At 48.9% G+C, this 24,658-nt stretch overlaps 1 long non-coding RNA gene across 1 annotated transcript; it reads right to left on the bottom strand.

Annotated features, from left to right (window-relative positions):
- Positions 1 to 1,592: 1,592 nt before the first annotated feature.
- LOC131273904 (uncharacterized) lies at positions 1,593 to 17,549 on the bottom strand. The gene is made up of 2 exons (XR_009181065.2): positions 17,432 to 17,549; positions 1,593 to 3,179 (listed from the first exon to the last, which is right to left on the bottom strand). It is a non-coding gene; the product is annotated as an uncharacterized lncRNA (long non-coding RNA).
- Between the last annotated feature and the right edge of the window lie 7,109 nt (positions 17,550 to 24,658).

The raw sequence follows: 24,658 nt of genomic DNA, 5'->3' as shown, positions 1-24,658 counted from the left end.
TAATTATATCTGTCTGGCAGCGTGCTTTGCTTTAATAAACCTTTAACACTTAAAAAGAGAATGCAGAGGAGCCATGTACACCTAGAAGAAGGGGGTATCAGCAGGCTGTCCTTTGACCTAAAGGATCCTTTGTACAGAGACGGCGGTACTTCAGGCCTGCTTCCCGGTGTTGCTTTCATTCTGGAAAGCATCCTTACACTCGCTCACGTTCATTTTCTCTTTAAAGACCTGACTCTCAGAGGTACTGACGGGGGCACTGCTGGAAGGTGCCAAGAACAACTGGCGTGCTTCCCTCCAGGCCTTTTGCCAGACACCTTCCAGCTTCTACCTCGTATGTGCAGTGGCCAAGAACATACTGCCTCGCGTTAGGGAGCCCAGTGGATGACTGGATTTAATTGTTGAGTCACTGATTTTTGGAAGCTTCTTTCTTGAGAGCCAGCATGGTTTTGTCTTGGTGCCCTCTTTTCTAGGCAATATAACATTGGACAAGCTGAGACCTCCCTGGTCATTGTTTTCCTCATCTGCAAAGTGGAGAAAGATTGTCTGAGCTCTTAGCTTACGATCTGGGTGCTGCAGTTACAGAGGGGCCAAGATGGGCTGCTTTGGATCAGACTTACTGCAAACTGAGCGAGGTCACCCAGCTCTGTAGCAGATACCAGAGGACCGAGTACGTGAGGATACATTTCAGAAGCTATAAGGGACAGAATGAAGTATGGGGAGGGAGTCTCATGTCTTTTTCCAAATCAAACTCCGCCCCTCTCCACAACCTTGCATCGGCAATGGAGCTGGGCTAGCAACTCCCTCCTACGTGGAAGGCTGCTTCCAGGCCCCAGGTAAGGGTGTGCACTCTTGGGTCAGTGATTCTCAGCGCGGGCTGCATCTCTCACAACCCCACTCCACTTTCTGCAAGTGCCTTTTGGCAGATGTTTATATTTATCAGTTACTTCAAAATTAGTTTTAATTTCCTAATCCGACAACTTCTCAAAGGTTTCACAAAATGAGAACTGGGGACCACCGTTTCCGTGGTCTCTCTGGGCTCTTTTCTGTGGCTTTAGAAGCACAGTCTGTGTTTGAAGTGGATGGTAAATAGCTCCTTGGCCAGCTCTCTACTTGAAAGTGGGCGATGCAAACCTCTTCTTGGCTGGAATGCCCTTTTGGGGCAGTTGGGATCATTCTTGGCTGACCTCACAGATTCACTTTTGCTTTCCAAAGATTGTTTAGGGTCATACACAGCAGGTTTTCCTGTCCACGCAAGATATTTACAAGGCAGGAACAACTTTTATGTAGAAAAAAACTAAAATCATAGCGTTTTCAAGCTTTGAAAGGGATTTAAGACTAGATAATCTCCAGTCCTCCTCTTTGTCAGATAATGGAAGGTTTAGAAAGGATAAAGAATTTAAGTTTTTTAAAAAAAAAAGAAACAAAAAAGAATTCAAGTTTATGCAAGTGGTTACAGTTTTACTTTAAGCCAAAGTAGGGCAACAGCTAGGATTAAATATAGCCCAGCACTGAACATTCATTACTCACTGTAAGATTACATGCAAGTTACTTTTTCTTTTCCTACTGCAAGAAATTCTTGGAGACTCCTTGAATAAAATGATTAATAAATGTTTATTGACTGAATAAATGCATTTCAATTCATGAAAGCTTTTGAAAGGTGCATACACTTGCAATTATCACTTACATATGAGTACATAAGTGTACATAATGAGTAAGAATGCTTATCGGTCTTTTTTGGAATTTCAAAGTCAATTGATGAAATTGGAATCAGAGCAGTGAAATACAGGGACCAGTGTCACATTGATGGCATTCAAGAAAGTGAAAATACTCTTAAGTATTTCTATAAAGGAATGAATTTAACAAAGCAAAATTCCAGTATTTTATAAGATGTAAAACCGTAACTGAAGACCAGCAAATGTTTCCGCTGCTCTTCTCTGCAGGCGGTGCTGTGGGCTTCTCAAGGAACTCTGAGGAGTCTCTAGTTATCCTTGGAAGTCTGTTCCCCAAAAGTAAACCAAGGCTTTCTCCATCCTGATCTCCACCTTTCCCCCTAAGTAGCATCAGAAACAGGCATTAAAGGGTGAGTTATTTTAAAAATTAATAATGTTGGGAAGCGGCTGTGGCTTAATCAGCTGGGCTCCCTCTACCATATGGGAGGCCTGGGGTTCGTGTCCCGGGGTCTCTTTTTTTTTTTTTTTTAAAAAGATTTATTTATTTATTTAATTTCCCCCCCTCCCCTGGTTGTCTGTTCTTGGTGTCTATTGCTGCGTCTTGTTTCTTTGTCCGCTTCTGTTGTCGTCAGCGGCACGGGAAGTGTGGGCGGCGCCATTCCTGGGCAGGCTGCTCTTTCTTTTCACGCTGGGTGGCTTTTCCTCACGGGCGCACTCCTTGCGCGTGGGGCTCCCCCACGCGGGGGACACCCTTGCGTGGCACGGCACTCCTTGCGCGCATCAGCGCTGCGCATGGCCAGCTCCACACGGGTCAAGGAGGCCCGGGGTTTGAACCGCGGACCTCCCATATGGTAGACGGACGCCCTAACCACTGGGCCAAAGTCCGTTTCCCCCGGGGTCTCTTTGTGAAGGCAGGCTTGCCCTCATGCCATGGAGAGCCTCCCGGCCCGCAAGCACCACTGAGTACCGACTCAGCAAGGTGACGCAACTAAAAAGGGAGACAAGCAAAAAAAAAAAAACAGAAGAATAGACCGCAAACGGACACACAGAACAGACAGCAAGCAAGCTGCAAGGAGGGGAGGGGAAATAAATAAATACAGACACAGAAGAATGCACAGCAAATGAACACAGAGCAGACAGCATACAAAAAGCCACAAGGGGGAGATAATTTAAAAAAAAATTTAAGGAACATGAGTATTCCTTAAATATTAAAAAAAAAAATGTCCAACATCATTAGTCACTAGGGGAACACAAAGGCCAGAGTTTCTATGGCCAAAGTGCAAGTCAACAGAGTTCGACTTGAATACTATTTCTCAGCTTTTATAATGTTTCTTGAACCAAGGCTGAGAGCATCAGGGGTTTGTCAGTGTGTGTCTTCCGCAGGCCCAGCTCATCACAGTCCAGGTTTGAGGCTTCTTGGCGTCTGTGCCTCAGCAACTTTCTTCTCCACTGCATGCAGAAGGCAGCAACTTCCAGCTCCTCTGGGTCTGAAGAAGGCTGCCTCAAACCCTGCAGGAGAGAAAGACATTTACTGCTGGGTGACGCTATGCTCACGTTCCCAGTGCCCAGGGGTTGGAACTCTTTCTAACTCTCCAAGCGGGGTGGGGATTCTCTGGCGCTCTAGCCCTAATTTCCAGAGGCCAAAGACACACGTTTGGAGCGGTTCTTTGGATTAGAGCCATTCATTCTGGAAGGAGAAGCAAAGCAGGCAAAGGGAGGGCGTCTGGTGGAGCTTGGGTTTGTCTCAGTAGAATGTTCTGAGAATGCAGCTAATGGTAAGAAATTCTCTCTCCATGCCACGTTCCGCCTCTCTTTGGATCTTGCTTTATTCATCATGCTTTTGCAGAATATTCTTGGGTGCAGCCAGGACACAGATGGGCATGGTGGGTCCTCAGCCCATCCTCGGTTGGTGCTCCAGGGTCAGGAGAAGGCTCTGAACCGGGCCGAGTCTTGGTGTGAGTCAGTGACCCTGCCCCACAGGGCAAGGCCTGAGCACATATCTGTTTGTGACAGACATGTTGGATGAAGTTTTTTCTAACTGGCTTTTTTCCCAAATCATGAGGTTTCTGTAACCACAGGGCATGGCATTTTCCCACTTGCACTGTGGTTGGACCAGGCTCTATAGGGCATCCAGTGGGGCCACAGGGGGTGTGGCTTGCCAAGATGGGCGGCAGAGCAGGGACCCCTGACGCCTGGAAGGGGTGTGTCGTGTTGTGGAGCAAGGGTGGACCCTGACCCCCTACAGCTGCTGTCCTCAGGAGCAGAGGGGCTTGGGCATAGTTGCTCATAGACACGTGACGGGCAGAGGTTGCACTGGCCACAAGCCACGGAAGCTGTGGACTGCTGACGGGACGCGGGGCTTGGCCGCTGCCTGCCAAGGTCGGACTTCCCACCCCCAGACTCGAGGCGATGCTTTTCTGCCGTCGGCACTGACTAGCCTGCAGCGGCGCCTGGCAAACGGGGCTGGCGCCTGCAGCCCCCGCGGCGCTCTCCCTGCTCGCGGAGGCCTTCCAGGCTGAGCCGGCTCCTGGCCCTGCTCCAGGATGGCCGGGTCGGAGCTCCTGGGAAGGGCAGTGTCGCTGGGGCTCATCGAGCACGGCCACAGCCTTCCACCACCTGAGACGTCGGGAGGGAAAGCCTGGGTTATCTCTACGCACACACCTTCCCTGGCTCCTCCGTGACTCCAGTTAGCTGAGCCCATTCACTTCACGGAGCCTTTGTTGTTCTACAAGAAAATATGGCCTCAACGGCTTCACCAGTGGACCAACACACTCTCTAAAAAGTGAAAGTGAACACGTGTCAGGGTCGTGGAGGGAGTGAGAAGGGCAGAATGTGTTCTTACCTTTTTCGGGTTCATCTCAGGCCCAGGTCTTTGGGAAAGCACAACTGAGAAAGTGCAGCCCCCCGTCAGCCGCCTCGTGTTAGAGCTGTGTGATGAGAGATGGTGAAATGAACGGCGAGCCACAGGCTGCCTCTGCTGATGTGTTTCCTTTTAATTCCTGGAATCGCCAGACCTTCTGCTGGTTTGAAAGACTAGAAGAGTGACTTGGGGATGTGCGTTTCCCTCCTCGCATTCCGGTGGCTCGTCTGTGCAGAGCAGACGTTCCACATGGAGGCAGAGGGGCCCTTGGCTCTGGAGCGGCTCTGGGCGCTGGAAGTTCACCCGCAGGCGCTGCCCTGTGCAGTGTCGTCAGTCCCTCTCGAGGGTTAGTGCTCAGCCCCTGGTCTCGTGGGGCCCCCAGGGCTCCTGGAGGCCGCATCAGGCCACCAAGCGGCAGCAGAGTGGGCTCTCGGCTTCCCCTCCTTCACTTGCTGATTCTCTGTGGGCTTTTCTCTCAGCCGTCTTCACACGCAAGGGAGTCTGGATCTTTAGCCAATGCTTTCCACTGGCCGTGTCAAGTTTTACATACTCTTTGAACTTAACTGGTACAGTTTCTTTAAAGTTGAAGTGAAAATTTCTGTTTTTTCTAGCACATCCACATGCTACCCACTAGTCTAGGTCCCTAGTTTCATAGAGTTTACATAATAATAAAAGACAAATAAATGCAAGAAGAAAAAAAAACAGACAAATTTATCAATTCTAGCATGTGACAAGTGCTATGAAGGAACCATACAAAGGGTGAAAGGAGAGAACACTGAGTGTGATTTAGTTTAGACAGTGGAATCTTTCATCCCTTCCAAGGAAGTGGAATTTAAGTTGAGGCTGAAGGGTGAGGAGTTGGGGCATGGGGACAGGGCAGGGGTGCCTCTCGCAGGGGAGGGCCCTGCAAAGGCCCTGGGCGGGTCTTCTTTTAGGCACACAGCATTTCCCACTTCCAGCTGCCACTTGGAGTACAGAAAGCTGGAAAGAGTGCTGCTCCTATCCCAACAACAAGATAATCCACTAAATCAAACTTTTCTGGAATGTCAGAGAGCTGGGGTTGAAGGGAAACTAAGTAGCCTGAGACACGAGGACAGAAGATGCCTCCGTGGAGACACGGGGTGGTCCTGCTTCTGTAGGACACAGCATGGAGTAAGACAGGGCCCCCATAAGAGCGGGGAGGAAGGTGTCGGCTGAACGTTCAAGGGAGCTAAAGGCCAAGTGTGGGCAGAAGCCTGGGAGCCACGGATGCAGGAGGAACCCAGAGCAGCTTGCTCGGGAGACAGGCCTGGGCAGAGCAGGAGACGGCCGGATGCAGGAGGAACCCAGAGCAGCTTGCTCGGGAGACAGGCCTGGGCAGAGCAGGAGACGGCCGGATGCAGGAGGAACCCATAGCAGTTTGCTCGGGAGACAGGCCTGGGCAGAGCAGGAGACGGCCGGGTCTGGGGAGGGCCCAGCCCCACTCTGACAAAGGCAGGAACACTGCCAGACCTGCCTCTTGCGTGGAACAAAAGCCTTGGGCAAGTGGGGGAAGGAGCACAGATTCCGTCACTCAGAGCATGTCTTCAGGGACCCTGCGACTGGACTCAGGAGCGAAGTGGAGCCCTCCACCCAAGGGAAAAGCAGGGCGCTGCTCCGAGTTGAGGTTAAGGCCTCCTACTGCTGGGGGAGAAGCCCTGAGAGGCCCAGTCCTGGGACCCAGCGACACCGGACATGGCAGCAGTTGAGGCTGAATGAGAACAGTGGCCACCACACCTCCCCCCAGGCTGGTACAGATAACAGATAACAGCTGCTGCGGCCACGGAGTGTTGATAAGACTTTGTGAGATTCAGGGTAAAGAGGAAAGTGTGAAGCTGAGGGTGGACCTGGAGCACTGAGGTAACCAAATCCCACACTAAGCACAAGGCACTGCTAGAGAAACTGAAGCCAGTGGTGCCCCAAGGGCGACCACACCAAGAACAAAACCCGACACAACCCCACTGAAGGCTTGCCAGAGGAGAGCTGCCTGTGCTCTGTCACAAATGCTATTTATTTAGTCTCTACCATCCTACACATAATATTAAGCTCTCAACTGAAAATTATGTGACACACACACAAAAAAGGAAGAAAAAACAAGCCATTGTCAATAGACCAAGTGATAAAAGAACGAGATTCAGATATAAGCCAGATGTTGAGACTGCCAGGCAGGGAATTAAAATATATTTGATTAATATATTGAAGACTCTGGTGGAAAAAGTGGAGATAATGCATGAATAGATGGGTAATTTTAGGAGAGAGATTAAATCCATCAGAAAGAAATAATGTAAATGCTAGAGATTTTTAAAAAATTTTTAAAAATGATGTTAACAGAGATTAAGACTGCTTTGACAGTCTCATTAGTAGACTGGACATGGCTGAAGAAAGACTCAGTGAAACGGAAGGCAGGTTGACAGAAATTAGCCAAACTGATATACATAGAGAGAGAAAGAGATAAAGAGCTAAAAGCAAAACAACAAGAAAAATTCAGATCATCTAAGAGCTAATATATATGTAATTAGAATCATAGAAAAAGAAAGAATGCGGCTGTGATGTTTAGGCTATTGTGTCAACTCAGCCAGGTAATTGTGCCCAGTTGTTTGGTCAAGCAAGCACTGGGCTAACTGTAAGACAAGGACATTTATGGACTTTTTTCACCATTGACTTTACTGCAGTGGTAAATCATAGATAGCTGGTTATAATTACATCAATCATGGAGATTGCTATCAGAAATGTGTGATGCTTAACCCAGTCAGTTGAGTGCCTTAAAAGGGGAAGTGATTCCAGCATTGAGTGAGAATTTCCCAGCTTGTCTTTGGACAGCCAACACTTCCCAGACTCATCAAGAACCTTCACTGGACTTTCATTGCAGCCCCTGGTTGCAGCCCGTCTGTGAAACCTGGACTTGTGCATCCCCACGGCTGTGTGAGAGACTCTTATAGAATCACATACCATTGAGAGATATCTCTTGTTGATTCTCTTTCCCTAGAGAACCTGACTAATACAATGGCAGAAGAAATAGTTGAAAAGGTAAGGGTCAAGAACTTTCTAAAAAGAATAAAAGACAACAAACCATAGATCCAAGAGGCTCAGAGAACACTGGCACACTGGCAGGATAAAAACCAACCTCCCCCCCCCCCCATGCATGCACTTATACACATTATACTCAAACAGCTGAAAACCAAAGACAAGGAGAAAATCTTGAAAGCAGTCTAAGAAAAAATACAAGTTGCATACAGAGGAACAAAGTTAATAATTACTATAGATTTCTCATTAGAAATTATGTAATCCAGAGGACGATGGAATGAAATCTTTAAAGTACTGAAAGAAGAAAGCTTTCAAAAATGAGGAGAGGGTAGAGATAGGGAAAGGGGAGTTAATGCTCAACTGCCATCGAGTTTCTGTTTGGGGTAATGAAAAAGTTTTGGTAATGGATGGTGGTGATGGGAGCACATACTGAGATTATAATTAACACCACTATTATAATTACATATTTGAAAATGGTTAAAATGGGAAATTTTACATTGTATATATGTTACTAGAATTTTTAAAAAATTTAAATAAGGAGAAATAAAAACTATTACCAGCAGATCTGCACTACACAAACTATTAAAAGAAGTTTGCTGACTCAATGGGAGAAAACATTTGGAAATCACATATCCGATAAAGATTTAATATCCATGATATATAAAGAAATGCTACAACTCAACAGAAGACTTGAATAGACATTTGTCCAAAGAAGAAATACAAATAGTGAAAAAACACATGAAAAAGAATTTTCAACATCACTAGCAATTACGGAAATGTAAATCAAAGCTACAATAAGGTATCATTTCACACCTATTAGAATGGCCACTGTTAAGACAGAAAACTACAAGTGTTGGAGAAAATGTGGAGAGATAGGAATGCTTATTCACTGTTGGTGGGAACATAGAATGGTATAGCTACTGTGGAGGACTGTTTGGAGTTTCTAAGGAAGTTGAATATAGACTTGCCACATGACCCGGTAATATCACAACTGAGTATATACGCAGCAGAACTAAGTGCAGTGACATGAACAGATATCTGCCTTCTGAGTACATAGTGGCATTGTTCATAATTGCCAAAAGATGGAAACAACTCAGGTGTCCATCAACCAATGAATGGATAAACTACTAGTGTTGTACACACATGGTAGACTATTATGCAGCTGTAAGAAGAAATTAAGTCGTGAAGCATATGACAACATGGATGAACCTGGAGGACATTATGTTGAGTGAAGCAAGCCAGACACAGAAAGGACAAATACTGTATTATGAACTAAATATATTGTGTAAAATGCTATTATGAACTAAATATATTGTGTAAACTAATGGAGTTAATAACTAGAATATAGGTCACCAGAAAATAGAACGAGGTTAGAGAATGGAAAGCTGAGGTTTAATATTTGTAGAATTGGTAAAAAGGTTGTGCGTAAATCTTTGTAAATGAATAGAAATGGTGAAAGCACATCATAGTGTTTATAACTAACAGTCTAATATACAGGTATGACAGTGGTTGAAAGGAAAGTCTAAGGTCATGCATAGTATTAGAAGGGAAGCTAAAAAATGTAACATGGAAATGTATAGCAAAACCTGATATGAAATATGAATATGGGTGATATGGCCTATATGACTGTTTTTCTTTGAAACTTAACAAATGTATGTTAATGTTACAAGATGTTAATACCAGCCAAAAATACAACCTAAGCAAAATATGGACAGTAGTGTATAGTAATATATTAATAATCTTCCATTAAGGGTTTAAAAAAAAGAAATATATAAGTGAAAGAAACTAGACAAAAGGTTCTACACAGTGTTAGACTTAATCTATACAAAATATAAATACAAATAAAGTTGAAAGACAGAAACAGAACAGCAGCTATGTACACCAGGGGAAGCACAGAGAGACTGAGTGGTGATTACTGAGGGGTAGAACTCCTTTTGTTAGTTTTTGTTTATTATTATTGGAATAATGAAATGCTCTAATAATGATTGAAGTGATGAATGTACAACTATGTGATTATACCAAATACCACTGATTGTACACTTTGGATGGATTGTATGCTTTATTAATATGTATAAATAATATGGTTTTTAAAAAAGTTCAGGCAGAAGGAATATGATATGAGACAGAAACTGGAATCTACCCTAACATGAAGAATGTTGAAAATGTTAATAAGTAAAGGTAAATAGATCATTCATTTCTCTCTCTTTTTTAAGATCTTAAATTTTTATTTATTTCTCTTCCCTTCCCCTCCACCCCCACCGACGCCGCCCCAGTTGTCTGTTCTGTGTCCATTCACCATGTGTTCTTCTGTGTCCGCTTCTATTCTTGTCAGTGGCACTGGGAATCCGTGTCTCTTTTTGTTTCATCATCTTGCTTCGTCAGCTCTCTGTGTGTGCAGCCACCACTCCTGGGCAAGTTGAACTTCTTTTGCACTGGGTGGCTCTCCTTATGGGGCGCACTCCTTGCACATGGGGCTCCCCTACACGGGGGACACGCCTGAGTGGCATTGCACTCCTTGTGCGCATCAGCACTGCGCATGGGCCAGCTCCACACGGGTCAAGGAGGCCCTGGGTTTGAATCATGGACCTCCCATGTGGTAGGCGGATGCTCTATCCATTGAGCCAAGTCCACTTCCCTATAATTAATTTCTTTTCCTAATTTTAATTGATAACTGACTTTCTAAAGCAAGAATAGTAATAATATATCTTTATAGCAAGTGTAAAAGTGAAATGTAAGACAACAACAGCACAAAGCATGGGAGGGAGAAATTGGGAAATCTGTTGCAAGTTTCCACCCTACATATGAAGTGGTCCAAGATTACTGGAAGGCATGCTATGATTCACCAAAGATGTACAGAGTAAGCCCCAGGGCAATTACTAAAAAAATTAAGACACATAAAGAATAAATCAATAAAAATACACGATTAATTTTAAAAAGGACACAAAAATGAGCAAAGTAAAAAAGAACAGTTAAAACAATTAGAAAATGAATGGCAAGATGGTCAATTTTAATACAACCATGGCAATAGTTATGTTAAAGGAAATTGCCTAATACACTAATTACAAGACAGGAAATGTCAGATTAGATAAAAATGAAGACCTAACTATATGCAGTCTCCAAGAAACCCACCATAAATATAAATGGATTAAAAGGAAAAAGATGAAAAAAGATATACCATCAGGAAGCGATTATGGCTCAATCAGTTGGGCTCCTGTCTACCATACAGGAGACCCTGGGTTCATATCCTGGGGCCTCCTTGTGAAAGCAGGCTTGCCTGCATGCCACAGAGAGCCACCAGCCCACAAGTGCCACGGAGAGCTGACGCAGCAAGGTGACACAACAAAAAGGGAGAAAAGTAAAAACACAGGAGAGCACACAGCAAATGGACACAGAGAGCAGACAACAAGCATGCCAGAAGGGGGGAGGGGGATTAAAAAAAAAAGATATACCATGAAAACACTAATGGCGGAGTAAGGCACTCCAAGAGTCAGCTCCTGCTACAGGGCAGTTAGCAAACACCCAGAGCTCTTTGGAGCTGCTGAAGCAACTGTTTGGGGGCCCAGGAGACCAGAAGGGCATCCTGCAACATGCTTGAAGGAGTGGAAGGAGGAGACTGCCCATCTGCAGAGACTCGTAAGTAGAGGCTCCATGCCCAGAGGCCAGTGCCATCCTGCACTGGAGGCACATGCGGCCTTGGGAGCTGCTCCACAGCTGGAATTGGAAGCTCCAGTTCCCAAAAATGGAGGAGGAAGAGATAGCTGGGCACCAACTTCAGCTAGTGATTAGTAAATTCAGCGGGCTAAAGTACAATCCTGAGAACAGCTGAAGTTTGAGCCTGTTCAAGTCAGAAAGAGGCCAGGAGCCACCATCTTAACTCTGCAACTGGCACAAGGGGATGCAGGGTGGACTGAACATCACAGTGCTGGTAGGACCAGCTTCTTTCCATCCAGGTTAGATTGCAGCTCTAGCCTAGGCCCCAGCCCCACCTCCAGCAGGAAGGAAGCTGCAGGGACCTGCACCTGCCTCTCCAGGAAGTTACTAGCCAAGCTGTAGAGGCCAGTGATTATCCTACTCTGGCAGTGCAAGCTGCCCCAGAGATATTCTGTGGCTGGAATTGGAAGCTCCATTTCCCAAAAACAGGGGAGGAGAAGGTGGTTGGCTACTGATTGGTAGACTCGGCTGGCTAAGGTATAACCCTAGGAACAGCTGGGGTGTGAATCTGTCCAAGTCGGAAAAAGGCCAGTGGCCGCCATTTTTACTCCACCCCCAGCCTGAGGGGAAGCCTGGCTGACCAAAAATCACAGTGACAGTAGGAACTGGTTTCTTTCACCCAGATCAGCCTGCAGCCCTAGCCTAGGCTTCTGCCCCACCTCTGGCAGGGAGGAGGCTGGCGGGCCCTGCACTAGCCTATCCAGGTAACTGCAGGTACCTTTGGCTGGCACAGACTGAATAATCAGAAGTCTACAGGTCAACTGCAGTCATCTTGGACCCACACTGCATAGATTGCTGCCCACACCTGCAGCTCCATCCCTGCCCCAGGCAGGGGAGAAAAGGGTGTGACGCTTCATCAATCTCTCTGGGCAACCAAAGTCTAGGCCTGCACAACTTGGATTATTACACACAGCTGTGATTCTGTCCCTGCCTCTGGCAAAGGAGAAAGTTGGGAAAAGCTTCACTGGTCCCTGGTGCAATGAGGACAGCTTGAGCCTCCACAGCTTACAGCACCAACTACGTGCTTGGCTCCTACCACAACCAGCAAGGGAGAAAGGGCAGGAAGCTCTAAACTAAAGAGGAAAACTGCACCCAGAATATATTCTCTAGTAATCCAGATGCCAAGACACTAAAAAAAATTACAGCCCACACCAAGAAACAGGAAGATATGGCTCAGTTAAAGGAAAAACATAAGCCTCCAGATGACATAAAGGAGTTGAGACAACTAATGATAGATGTTCAAACAAATTTCTTAATAAATTAAATGAGATGGCTAAAGAGATTAAGGATATTATGACGACACTGGGTAAGCACAAAGAATTTGAAAGCATACAGAGAAAAATAGGAGAACTTATGGGAATGAAAGGTGCAATAAATGAAATTTTTTTAAAAATTGGAATCATATAATAGTAGATTTGAGGAGTAGAAGAAAGGATTGGTGAGCTTGAAGAAATGGTTCCTGAAAGTGAACATACAAAAGAACAGATGAAGAAAGGAATGGAAAAAATTGAACAAGGTCTCAGGGAACTAAATGATAGCAAAAGGTGTGCAAACATATGTGTCATGGTGTCCCAGAAAGAGAAGAGAAGGAAAAGGGGCAAAAGGAATATTTGAAGAAATAATGGCAGAAAATTTCCCAACCCTATTGAAGGATATAGATATCCATGTCCAAGAAACATAATGTACTCTCATCCGAAAAAAATCTGAATAGACCAACACTGAGACACATATCAGAATGTCAGATGTCAAAGACAGAGAGAATTCTGAGAACAGCAAGAAAAAAGCAATGCATAACATATAAGGGATACCCAATAAGATTAAGTGCTGATTTCTCACCTGAAACCATGGAGGCAAGAAGACAGTGGTCTGATATATTTAAGATACTACAAGAGAAAAGCTTCCAGACAAGAATCTGATATCCAGCAAGACTGTCTTTCAAAAGTGAGGGCGAGATTAGAATATTCACAGATAAACAGAAACTGAATTTCTAAGCAAGAGACCAGATTTTCAGGAAATAGTAAAGGGTGTGCTAGAGCCTAAAAAGAAAAGACAGGAGAGAAAGGCCTGGAAGAGAGTCTAGAAATGAAGATTATATCAATAAAAGGAACTAAAAGTGTCAAAAGAGTGGTAAAAATAAAATATGACAGATGAAACTCAAATAGTCAGGAATAAACTTGACCAATGGTGAAAAGCACTTGTATTCAGAAAACTGCAACTCAATGTTAAAAGAAATTTAAAAAGTCCCAAATAACTGGAAGAACATTCCATGCTCATGGATTGGAAGACTAAATATCATTAACATGTCAATTCTACCCAAATTGACATATGGATTCAATGCAATCCCAATAAAAATTCCACCAGCATTTTTTAAAAAAATTGAAAACACAATTATCAAATTTATTTGGAAGGGTAAAGGGTCCTGAATAGCCAGAAATATCATAAAAAGGAAAAAGCAAACCCTTATCTCCAGACTTTAAATCTTATTACCTAGCTATAGTGGTAAAAACAGTACAGTACTGCACAAAGACAGACACATAGTCCAATGGAAACAAACTGATGGTTCAGAAACACACCCTCACCGTGTATGGTCAAATGATTTTTTTTTTAAATTTCTCTCCCCTTCCCACTCCCACCCCAGTTGTCTGTTCTCTGTGTCTATTTGCTGCATCTTCTTTGTCCACCTCTGTTGTTGTCAGCGGCATGGGAATCTGTGTTTCTTTTTGTTGTGTCATCTTGTCGTGTCAGTTCTCCATGTGTGTGGCACCATTCCTGGGCAGGCTGCACTTTCTTTCGCGCTGGGCTGCTCTCCTTACAGGGTGCACTCCTAGCACGTGGGGCTCCCCTACGTGGGGACACCCCTGCGTGGCATGGCACTCCTTGCGCGCATCAGCACTGCGCGTGGGCCAGCTCCAGTTGGGTCAAGGAGGCCCGGGGTTTGAACTGCACACCTCCCATGTGGTAGACGGATGCCCTAACCACTGGGCCAATTCCACTGCCCAAATGATTTTTTACTTGCCTGTCAAACCCATCCAGCTCAGGCAGAACAGTCCATTCAACAAATGGTGCTAAAGAACTGGATATCCATAGCCGAAAGCAGGAAGGAGAACCCCTATCTCACACCTTATCCAAAAATTATCTCAAAATGGATCAAAAAACTAAAAACTAAAAGCAAGAAACATAAAACTTCTAGAAGAAATTGTAGGAAAATATCTTCAAGACCTGGTGGTAGGTGATAGATTTTTTTTTTCAAGGAGGTACAAGGGTTTGAACCCAGGACCTTGTACATGCAAAGCAGACACTCAACCACTAAGCTACCATCACCTCCAGTGATAGATTCTTAAAGGAAATAAGAGGAGGACTGAGATGGACTACTGATGTTTAATATATGTAGAAGTTTCAATTAGCTTTACTGTAAAAGTGTGGAAATGTATAGAGTATATGGTAACACATAGTTTGTAAATGGCTGTTATGAAAATGGTAGTTTAGGTATGTAAATGCCAATTGACAGAATGAGAATAATCTAGGAACTGAATAGCACAGTACGCCAAGAGGTGGATGAGAATTGTGGTTGATGGTAGAGATGCAAGAGTGTGCTTTGTTAGCTAGAGCAAATGTACATCACTACTGCAGGGTGGTAGGAATGTGGAGATGCATGGGAAAAATACAAGTGGGGTGACTTATGGACTGTGGTTAGCAGTAATAATATAATATTCTTGCAACTATGCCTAAGATGTACTGTGTTGATAATGGGGCAGTATGGAAAATGTGAGCCAAATGTACACTATGGGTATGGTAACAATCAGATGATATTATCTTATCTGTAACAAATGTTCCACCACAATGTGGTGTGCTGATGGAGGGGTGTTGTTTGGGAATTCTGCACATGTGCATGATTGTTTTATAAGTTTACAACTTCTGTCATAAAAAAATATATTTAAAAAACAATAATAAGGTGGGTTGGGGGAAAAACACACCAAATGTAAGATAAGGACTATAATTAGTAGTAGTATTTTGACAATATTCTTTCATAATTTGTAACAAATGTCTCACAACAATGCAAGGTATCTGTGGAGGGTTGATGTATGGGACCCCTGTATGATATGCATGTTTGCTTTGTAAGTTCACAACTTTTACTATACACTTAATTGTTTATGTATGTTCATATATAAATGATATAAAGATAATAATAGGGTGGGTTGGGGGAAAATACTTAGGTTAGTAGTAATATTTTGATAATGCTTTTTGATCATTAGTTAAAAAGGTTTAACAACAATGCAAGGTATTGGTGGTAGGGTGAGTTATGAGAGTTCTGTATGATGTTATTATATATGTTTATTTTGTAAATTCACAACTATTACTATATACTTATTGTTCTGTATGTTTATGTATGAGTGAAATACTTCAATAAATTAAGTTTTAAAAAAAGAAGTCATGGACTGGGATAAAATATTTGCAAAACCATGTATCTAGTAAAAGACTTGTATCTAAATACATACAAAGAACTCCCTAACTCAATAAGAAAACAAACAACCTCGCACTAAATGGATGAAAATGTGAACTGACATGTCACTAAAGATAATGTGGATGCAAATAAGTAGATGAAGGCATACCCAATATCCTAAATCATTACAGAACTGCAAATTAAAATCACAATGAAATCCCACAACTTTTCTACTAGAACTGTTATAATTAATAAATACATTGATGGTATCAAGCGCTGGTGAAGATTTGGAGCAACTGGAACTTGCACACATTCCCAGGAGGGCAAATGGTACAGCCACTTTGGAAAAGGGTTTGCCCGTTTTTATAAAGCTAAGCATATACCTACCTGTATTAGTTAGGGTTCTCTAGGAAAACAGAATCAACAAGGGATATCTGTCAATAATGTGGGATTCTTTAAGAGTCTCTCACGCAGCCGTGGGGATGCACAAGTCCAGGTTCCACAGGTAGGCAACGAAAGTCCAATGAAGGTTCCTGACGAGTTCTGGGAGATGCTGGCTGTCCAAAGACGAGCTGGGAAATTCTCAGTCAGTGCTGGAATCACTTCCTCTTTTAAGGCATTCAGTTGATTGAATAAAGCATCATTTGCTGCTGACGGCAATCTCCCTGATCGGTGTAATTGTAATCAGCTGTCTATGATTTACCACTGCAGTAAAGTCAATGATGACTGAACTCCATCAATGCCCTTGTCTTACAGTTAGCCCAGTGCTTGCTTGACCAGACACCTGGGCACGGTTACCTGGCCGAGTTGACACAACAGCCTAGCCATCACACTACCATCTGGCCCAGCAATGTCACTCAGGAGTGGTTAGAGAAATAAAAATGAAAATGTATGTTCACACAAAAACCCATATGCTAATGGTTACAGTGGCTTTGTTCATGATCTCTGAAAATGGAAGCAAACCAAGTGTTCTTGGCTGGAGAATGGACAGAGAAGCTGTACATCCATTCAACAGAGGAGCCTAGAAAGGAAGTTCTGACGCATGAACAGTATCCTGTAACAGCAAATACTTTCCACTAAGAGGAAGAAGCCAGACGCCAGCGGCCGCGCAGCTTGAGTCACTTACATGTCATTCCAAAACAAGGAGAATTATGGGGCCAGAGTTGGATTCAGGGTGGCCAGGAGTTGGGGGACAGGAGAGGATATGACTACAGAAACACTCAAAGGAGTTTGGGGTCACAGACAGTTCTTTGACTTGTTTTTGTGGTATATATCTGTGTTCATTTCTTAAAATTCATAGAGTCATATACCAAAAAGAGTTTACCTGGAGATAAACTACATCTTCAATATTTTTCCCCACACAGTTCTCACTAATTCACAAGTGCCCGTCAGTGAGGGTGGGAGCGGGCCAGGGTGGGGAGCGGGCCAGGCGGGCTTGACCGTCCTAAGGCGCTCGGGGACAGCGAGAGGCCCTGGGCCCAGAGGCCCTTCTTCCCAGAACTGCAAGTCTCAGACCCAGGCCCGAGCGGGCGCGGGGGACACAGGCAGACGGCCCCACACCCCGCACTTGCCAGGACCGGGTGACAGCGTAGGGCGGGACGGAGGGTGGCGGGCGAGGGCGGAGGGGCCGTCCCTGTGGTTCCTCTCAGCCCGCGGCGCCGTCCTGCGCGTTTCCTGCCAGTGCCCACCCTTGGACTCAACACTCACCCGGAGAGTCGCGGCTTCCGCAGCCCTCACGGTCTCGGAGACGGCCCCGAGGAGGCGCCGCGCGTTTCCCACCAGGAGCTCCTCAGAGGACTTGCTTCCGGCCAGCGAGGCCTTGACCCTGGGGAGTGGACAGGAGGAAGGCCGGTCATTTCAGACAGATAGCCCAGCACCGGAGGGGAGCGTCGTGGGGCCGCGGGCGCCCCAGGGGCTGCGCACAGGCTGGCGCAGCAAGTCCAGGGAGCAGAGCGGGAGCAAGGAGTTGATGGTTGGGTTCCCTTCAGTCACCCGACACGGCGTTTGCTTGACACCAATCGGGCAACCGAGCACCCACCACAGGCGAGGGTCCGGGCTGGGGGTGCGCCAAAGAAGGTGAAGGTCCCGGAGCTTCCGGTCAAGACAGCAGCTACGAAGACTCCCGAGACCCCCGCCGGCCGCCGAGCCCCTGGTCTAGATCAGCGCCCCTTGTTGAACGGAGGCCACCCGAACCAGGGGTGCCACCCTTCCCCAGCACCCCGTCCAGGGTGCCTGGAGCTCAGCCTTCCCGCTGAGCACGGACGCAAGCAGGCACGGAGATGATCCCAGAAAGGCACCTGCGCAGCGGAGGCAGTCACGGCGGTGAGCTGGCACACGCGCACGTGTAGGTGCGGGGGCTCACGGTGATGCTAGAAACCCCGAGGAACTGGCTAATCCCGCCGGCGGGAGGAGCGGGAGGCGCTCGGAGGCGCCGGGAACGCCCGGCCTTCCCTGGTGTCCATCTATGTGGTGGACTGCCACCACGACCACACGAGGACGCGGGCGCCTCGCTCTGCACTCGCTGGGGGCCTCCGTGCGGGCCTGTGGGCCGTGGCGGGCTTTCCCCGCAGCCTTCCGCCCCCCCAGGGCTGGCCCAGTGACTCTGAGACAGACCCGAGCAAGCCCGTGCCCAGGAGAGCGCCTGAGTGAAAACCACGCAGACAACGGAATCCAGCAGAAGGGTTTCGTTCTGGGCAGCTGGTGAAAGCTGCGCCCTCAGGGCCCCCATTGAGGGGGCCTTTCAGAAGCTGGTAAGAAACAGGCCTGAGCGGAGCGGAGCTGTCGCCAGGGGCGTGGCTGCTGGATTTGTCGGAGCTGCAAAGCCAGAGGGCAGCGGGTCACTTAGTGGACTCTGTGGTCACTAACTATTCGGTTTGCTGCTAAAGATGCAAGACTTGTATCTGGTGCTGCCCTGCGGTCTGTCCTCATGCAAACAGGACAGACAGTTACTGCGGTTGCTCTAAGAAGTAAAGCTCAAAGAAATTGGAAGACTTTTTAGAAAAGATTGAAAAAATAAATTAAACATCAACTATGTGGGCTGCCAGGCCGCGGCAGGAAGTCGAGGGGCTCGCTTAGCCCTGAGCCGCCGCAGGGCTACGGCAGGCGAGCGAGACCTTGGCGGAAACCGCACGTCGGCGCCACCAGATGAGGCTCTGCGCCGACCTCACAAGAACCAGGGTCTCCCCCGAGGCCACGCGCGTCTGGAGCACCAGAAGGAAGACTGCAGGGAAGATCCGGCAGCCCCTGAGGCCCTGGAGCAACTGAGGACGCCGACGTCTGCCCGGGCCGCGGGGAGGCATCTGTTTCCTTGAAGATAGAGAAAGCCGAGGCTGTCGGGCGGGCGATGCTGTGCGACTGCAAGAGCACCGAGCACCCTGCCCTGCTCACCCATCAGGCACCACGAAGACTGGGGGACCTGCGGGGCGCCCTGCAGAAGGTGCTTCTACAGCGCGTGACGGCGTGACGGAGAGGCCACGCCACAGCGCCGCGGCCCCGCGAGATGCTTCGCAGGCCGCTGCCACACAGAGCTGAGCTTCTCAACTACTTCACTACATACTTTATTTTATACCTTCACACAAGACCACACTTTTTACATCAGTGGCCCTCAAACACCTCCTGGGAGGATCTTATAGCTTCACTCCTGAATCCCAAACTCAGAAGCTCTGATTCAGTAGACCTGGGCGGACCCTGAGAATCTCCGGGAGGCCCAGAAGCTGATGGCCTGGCCCTACACTGCTCTGAGCGCTCAGGATTGAAAGGGAGTGAAATTTGCTGCCCTATTCTAAAAAAGCATTTAACATTTTTAAATTAAAATTTTAAGAATAGAAAATATGACTCATGTAAATTAACAAGAAATATGCCTTTAATGAAAATAACTGCAAAGAAATAGCAGAACAAATGCTAACATCCATATATAATGAAAAGAAACCAGGAATTTTGTATAGAATTGCAGTCACGACTTAGATTAAAATTCTAATGAAAAGTCGGGCTTGTACTTACTAATTTAAATGACACATCACTGGTACATTTTATTTATCTATTATTTATTTATTTTTAAATTTATCTCTCTCACCTGCCCCCCCCCCCAGTTGTCTGCTCTCTGTGTCCATTTGCTGTGTGTTTTTCTGTGACCACTTCTATCCTTATCAGCGGCACCGGGAATCTGTGTTTCTTTTTGTTGCGTCATCTGGCTGTGTCAGCTCTCCGTGTGTGCGGCACTATTCCTGGGCAGGCTGCACTTTCTTTCGTGCTGGGCGGCTCTCCTTACGGGGTGCACTCCTTGCGCGTGGGGCTCCCCTACGCGGGGGACACCCCTGCGTGGCAGGGCACTCCTTGCGCTCATCAGCACTGTGCACGGGCCAGCTCCACACGGGTCAAGGAGGCCCGGGGTTTGAACTGCAGACCTCCCATGTGGTAGACGGACGCCCTAACCACTGGGCCAAGTCCACTTTCCTCAGTGGTACATTTTAAAGTTAGATTTTAAATTTTATGTGTCTGAATTTAGTTAGATAAATTGCTTTCTATGATTTTAAATGAAGTGCTATAAAATTTTAAGTAACTTTAACTTCGGGAACATTTCAGGACTGCCATACCCTTTACAAGTTTTGGAACTTGATAAACATACCCATAGCTGAAAGGCTAAGCTTAATTTCTGCCCCTGTACTTTAAGAAGAAAAATTTTGGTAGCTAATCTTGAGATGATTTTTTACCTGAAATATTCCCTGAAGAACAGTAACCAGGATTTATCTTTTAATTTAAAAACTTAATTTAAGTACCCTGGTTTTGCGATGTTATTTTTATGCCTCACAATGACTGGCAGTAGTTTAAACTTACAAGTCTTTCCACGATATGGGAATCTCATTACTATTCTAGGTCTAATTCACAGGCAGTAAGGGTCTCTGAATTGGAGCAGGTCCGTATTGTCCTGCCATGCTGTTCCTAGCACGGCGGGGGCGGGGAGGAAGCTGTCCCAGGGAACAGTCACCCAAAGCTGCTCAATTCCAGGGTTTGGACATATTTGATGAATTCGCCCTGACATGACGTCTGGGCTGGCACAGTTTATCGCAGGCACATGACCGTGGCAGTTTAGAGGTAACAGTTATAAACCGTGATTAGTTTATAAACAGAGAGCCAGAGGACAAAATACGGCCGTGGTTACACAGTGAAGAGTTTGTACGGGAACCCCAGGCTCACTGGTCCAGCGCTGTGAGCAACGCAGCACTGCTGGAGAAAGGTCTGGCATTTTGAAGAGGGACAAATGTCACATGAGTGCTAACGTGTTTGAGTAAAAAAAAATTCCTTATGGTTACTTTATGTTCACACCTACCCAGGAACTAGTTTTTCAAGGTAAATTCCACCCCCCTTTCTTATATGTTATCAGGTATAACATGTTTATGATAAAATGAGAAATGGCACTACCTTAACTGTTTTTTATACTTTGTAATAATCTCTATATTTTCAACATTTTAAAAATATTTCTGAAATAAACATAGACTCTTGGAGGATTAAGAAATTAAAAGAAGCATAAAAAAACAATCGCCCCCCTCGCTCTGGGTCTCGGTGCAGTGGAGTGTGCTCCTTGTGCCAGAGCCCCTCTTACCTGGAGAGGATGCGAAGCTGGTTGCTCATGGTTTGAATCTGTTCTACCAGACACAAAAGATCCTGGGAGCATCTTTGATCTATGCAATTTTTAGCAATGATTTGGATAAGATTGGCAAAGTTTTGTCCAGAAGTTGCAATTTTCCCAGCAGAGGTAATGAGCTGGTCTTTGGTCTACATCAAAAGAAACAGAGAGTTAGAGCGAAGTAGACGGGGCCCCCCAAGCTTCCCCAAGAAGTCGGTGGCGGAAACGGACTTTGGCCCAGTGGTTAGGGCGTCCGTCTACCACATGGGAGGCCCACGGTTCAAACCCCGGGCCTCCTTGACCCGTGTGGAGCTGGCCCATGCGCAGTGCTGATGCGCGCAAGGAGTGGCGCACCACGCAGGGTGTCCCCCGCGTAGGGGAGCCCCACGCGCAAGGAGTGCACCCATAAGGAGAGCCGCCCAGCGCGAAAGAAAGTGCAGCCTGCCCAGGAATGGCACCGCCCACACTTCCCGTGCCGCTGACGACAACAGAAGCGGACAAAGAAACAAGAAACAAGACGCAGCAAAAAGACACAGAAAACAGACAACCGGGGGAGGAGAGGGGAATTAAATAAAAAATAAAAATAAATCTTTAAAAAAAAAAAAAAAAGAAGTCGGTGGCGAACTGTGAAGCAGCCGCAGCGAGCCGGGCATGACTCCCGCTCCAGAAACATCTTCTAGCCTGGGCTCACACGGCCATCCGAGCCTTCAGAACCGCCTCCAGGGCAGTCGGGCACTGACCGGCTGAGCAAGCAGGAGCCCAGCGGCCGCCGGGGAGGGGCTGGGAGGGGCCCATCTCCGGGGGTGCCGCAGCGGCACTGGGCCCAGGGCCCGCTCCCAGCGGCCCTCGTCGAAGTCGAGGCTCCTCCTGGGGAGGACCAGGCTGGAGCACGTGGGTGGACGGGGCCTCGGCCAGAGCCAAGGTGCGAAGCGCTGAGCCGCAGGGAGAGCTTCCCAGCTGGGAACGGGCCACCCACGGCTGACGTCAGGCAACGCAGATGAGAGATGGGCCACTTGTCCAGGATGCACGAGGGAAGGGCTTTCCACAGGCACAGGGGAGGAAGGAGGCGGCGGAGAGGACGAGGAAACGCAGGGCTCCTGCTGTTGTAAGCCCCCTTCCACCTGCCCCAGATCTGGTGTGGGTGGCGAGATGCACGATGGCACTCACGCACCCAGAGGGTGTGCAAAGGTTCGCTACTGCTCAAGGCTTTCTGGGGAGAGCAGGCCAGGCTCCAGCTCCAGGCTCCAGACACCAGGCTCCCAGGCTCCCAGGCTCCTGGCTCCCAGCTCGAGGCTCCAGGCTCCCAGGCTCCAGGCTCCAGGCTCCAGGCTCCCAGGCTCCAGGCTCCCAGGCTCCCAGCTCGAGGCTCCAGGCTCCTGGCTCCCAGGCTCCAGGCTCCCAGGCTCCCAGCTCGAGGCTCCAGGCTCCCAGGCTCCCAGGCTCCCAGGTTCCAGACTCTAGGCTCCCAGGCTCCAGGCTCCCAGGCTCCCAGCTCGAGGCTCCAGGCTCCTGGCTCCCAGGCTCCCAGGCTCCAGACACCAGGCTCCCAGGCTCCTGGCTCCCAGGCTCCCAGGCTCCAGACACCAGGCTCCCAGGCTCCAGGCTCCCAGGCTCCCAGCTCGAGGCTCCAGGCTCCCAGGCTCCCAGGCTCCAGGCTCCCAGGCTCCAGACTCCCAGGCTCCAGGCTCCCAGACTCCCGGGTTCCCAGGCTCCCAGGCTCCAGGCTCCCTAGCTCTAGGCTCCCAGGTTCCCAGGTCCCAGGGAGGTCTGAAAAGGCTCAACAGAACAGAGAGGAGACTGGCTTGATCTTTGTTGTGAGCTAGAACTTCCCACCAGCTCCAAACGAGGGAGGGCCTGGGCTTGCTCTTCACCTTTCTGAGTGCGGGGGGGGGACACGGTGGGAGGGGACATGGTGGGAGGGGGACACGGCGGGAGGGGACACGGCGGGAGGGGACACGGTGGGGGGAGCACGGCGGGAGGGGACACGGCGGGAGGGGACACGGTGGGGGGGACACGATGGGAGGGGACACGACAGGAGGGGACACGGCGGGAGGGGGACACGGCGAGAGGGGACACGGCGAGAGGGGACACGACGGGAGGGGACACGGCGGGAGGGGACACGGCGGGGGGGACACGGCGGGAGGGGGACATGGCGGGAGGGGACACGGCGGGAGGGGACACAGCAGGGGGACACGGTGGGAGGGGACACGGTGGGAGGGGGACACGGCGGGAGGGGACACGGCGGGGGGGACACGGCGGGGGGGACACGGCGGGGGGGACATGGTGGGGGGGACACGGCGGGGGGGACATGGTGGGGGGGACATGGTGGGAGGGGACACGGCGGGGGGGACACGGCGGGGGGGACATGGCGGGGGGGGACATGGTGGGGGGGACACGGCGGGAGGGGCACGGCGGGGGGGACATGGTGGGAGGGGACACGGCGGGGGGACACGGTGGGAGGGGACACGGCGGGGGGGACACGGCGGGGGGGACACGGCGGGGGGGGACACGGCGGGGGGGGACATGGCGGGGGGGACACGGCGGGGGGGACATGGTGGGGGGGACACGGCGGGGGGGACATGGTGGGGGGGACATGGTGGGAGGGGACACGGCGGGGGGGACACGGCGGGGGGGACACGGCGGGGGGGGACACGGCGGGGGGGGACACGGCGGGAGGGGCACGGCGGGGGGGACACGGCGGGAGGGGCACGGCGGGGGGGACACGGCGGGAGGGGACACGGCGGGGGGGACAGGGCGGGAGGGGACATGGCGGGGGGGACACGGCGGGGGGGACATGGTGGGGGGGACATGGTGGGAGGGGACACGGCGGGGGGGACACGGTGGGAGGGGCTTGGAAGCTGCCGGCACACGTCCACAGGGGAGTCGGGCTCTGTGACACCTGCCTGGCGCCTGCGAGGGCCTCCTAAATGCCGTGGGCAATGGACACCAAGAACTCGACCGTGGCTTGCCCATAATCTTCCTACTGGTGGGTCCTGGCGTGTGTGGGGGGTGGGGGTTAGGTCACTTCTCCAGGTTTCTCTTCTCCAGTCAGGAAGAAAGCACTAGGCCTTACCACCAGAGTTGCTTAGAAGCATCTGCAACTCCAGATTAGAAGGGACTGGCAACAGGGCCCAGCTCAACGGCCCTCGACGCCCCGTGGGCAGCTGGCAGGAGCGGGGAGGCCCAAGTGAGCAGCGCTCGCGGCTGCTGCCCGACCTGACCGGGCCTGCACATCCCTCAGCTCACATGCTCCTCCTTTAGGGCAACGTGGCACCCGAGGGAGAAGCGTGGGTCCCTGAGAAAGGGTTTTA

This window comes from Dasypus novemcinctus, chromosome 17, assembly GCF_030445035.2.
Source record: "Dasypus novemcinctus isolate mDasNov1 chromosome 17, mDasNov1.1.hap2, whole genome shotgun sequence".
In the NCBI taxonomy this organism is placed as follows: Eukaryota; Metazoa; Chordata; class Mammalia; order Cingulata; family Dasypodidae; genus Dasypus; species Dasypus novemcinctus.
The sequence above is the reverse complement of the archived record's forward strand: the minus strand, read 5'-3'. Positions and strand labels throughout refer to the sequence as shown.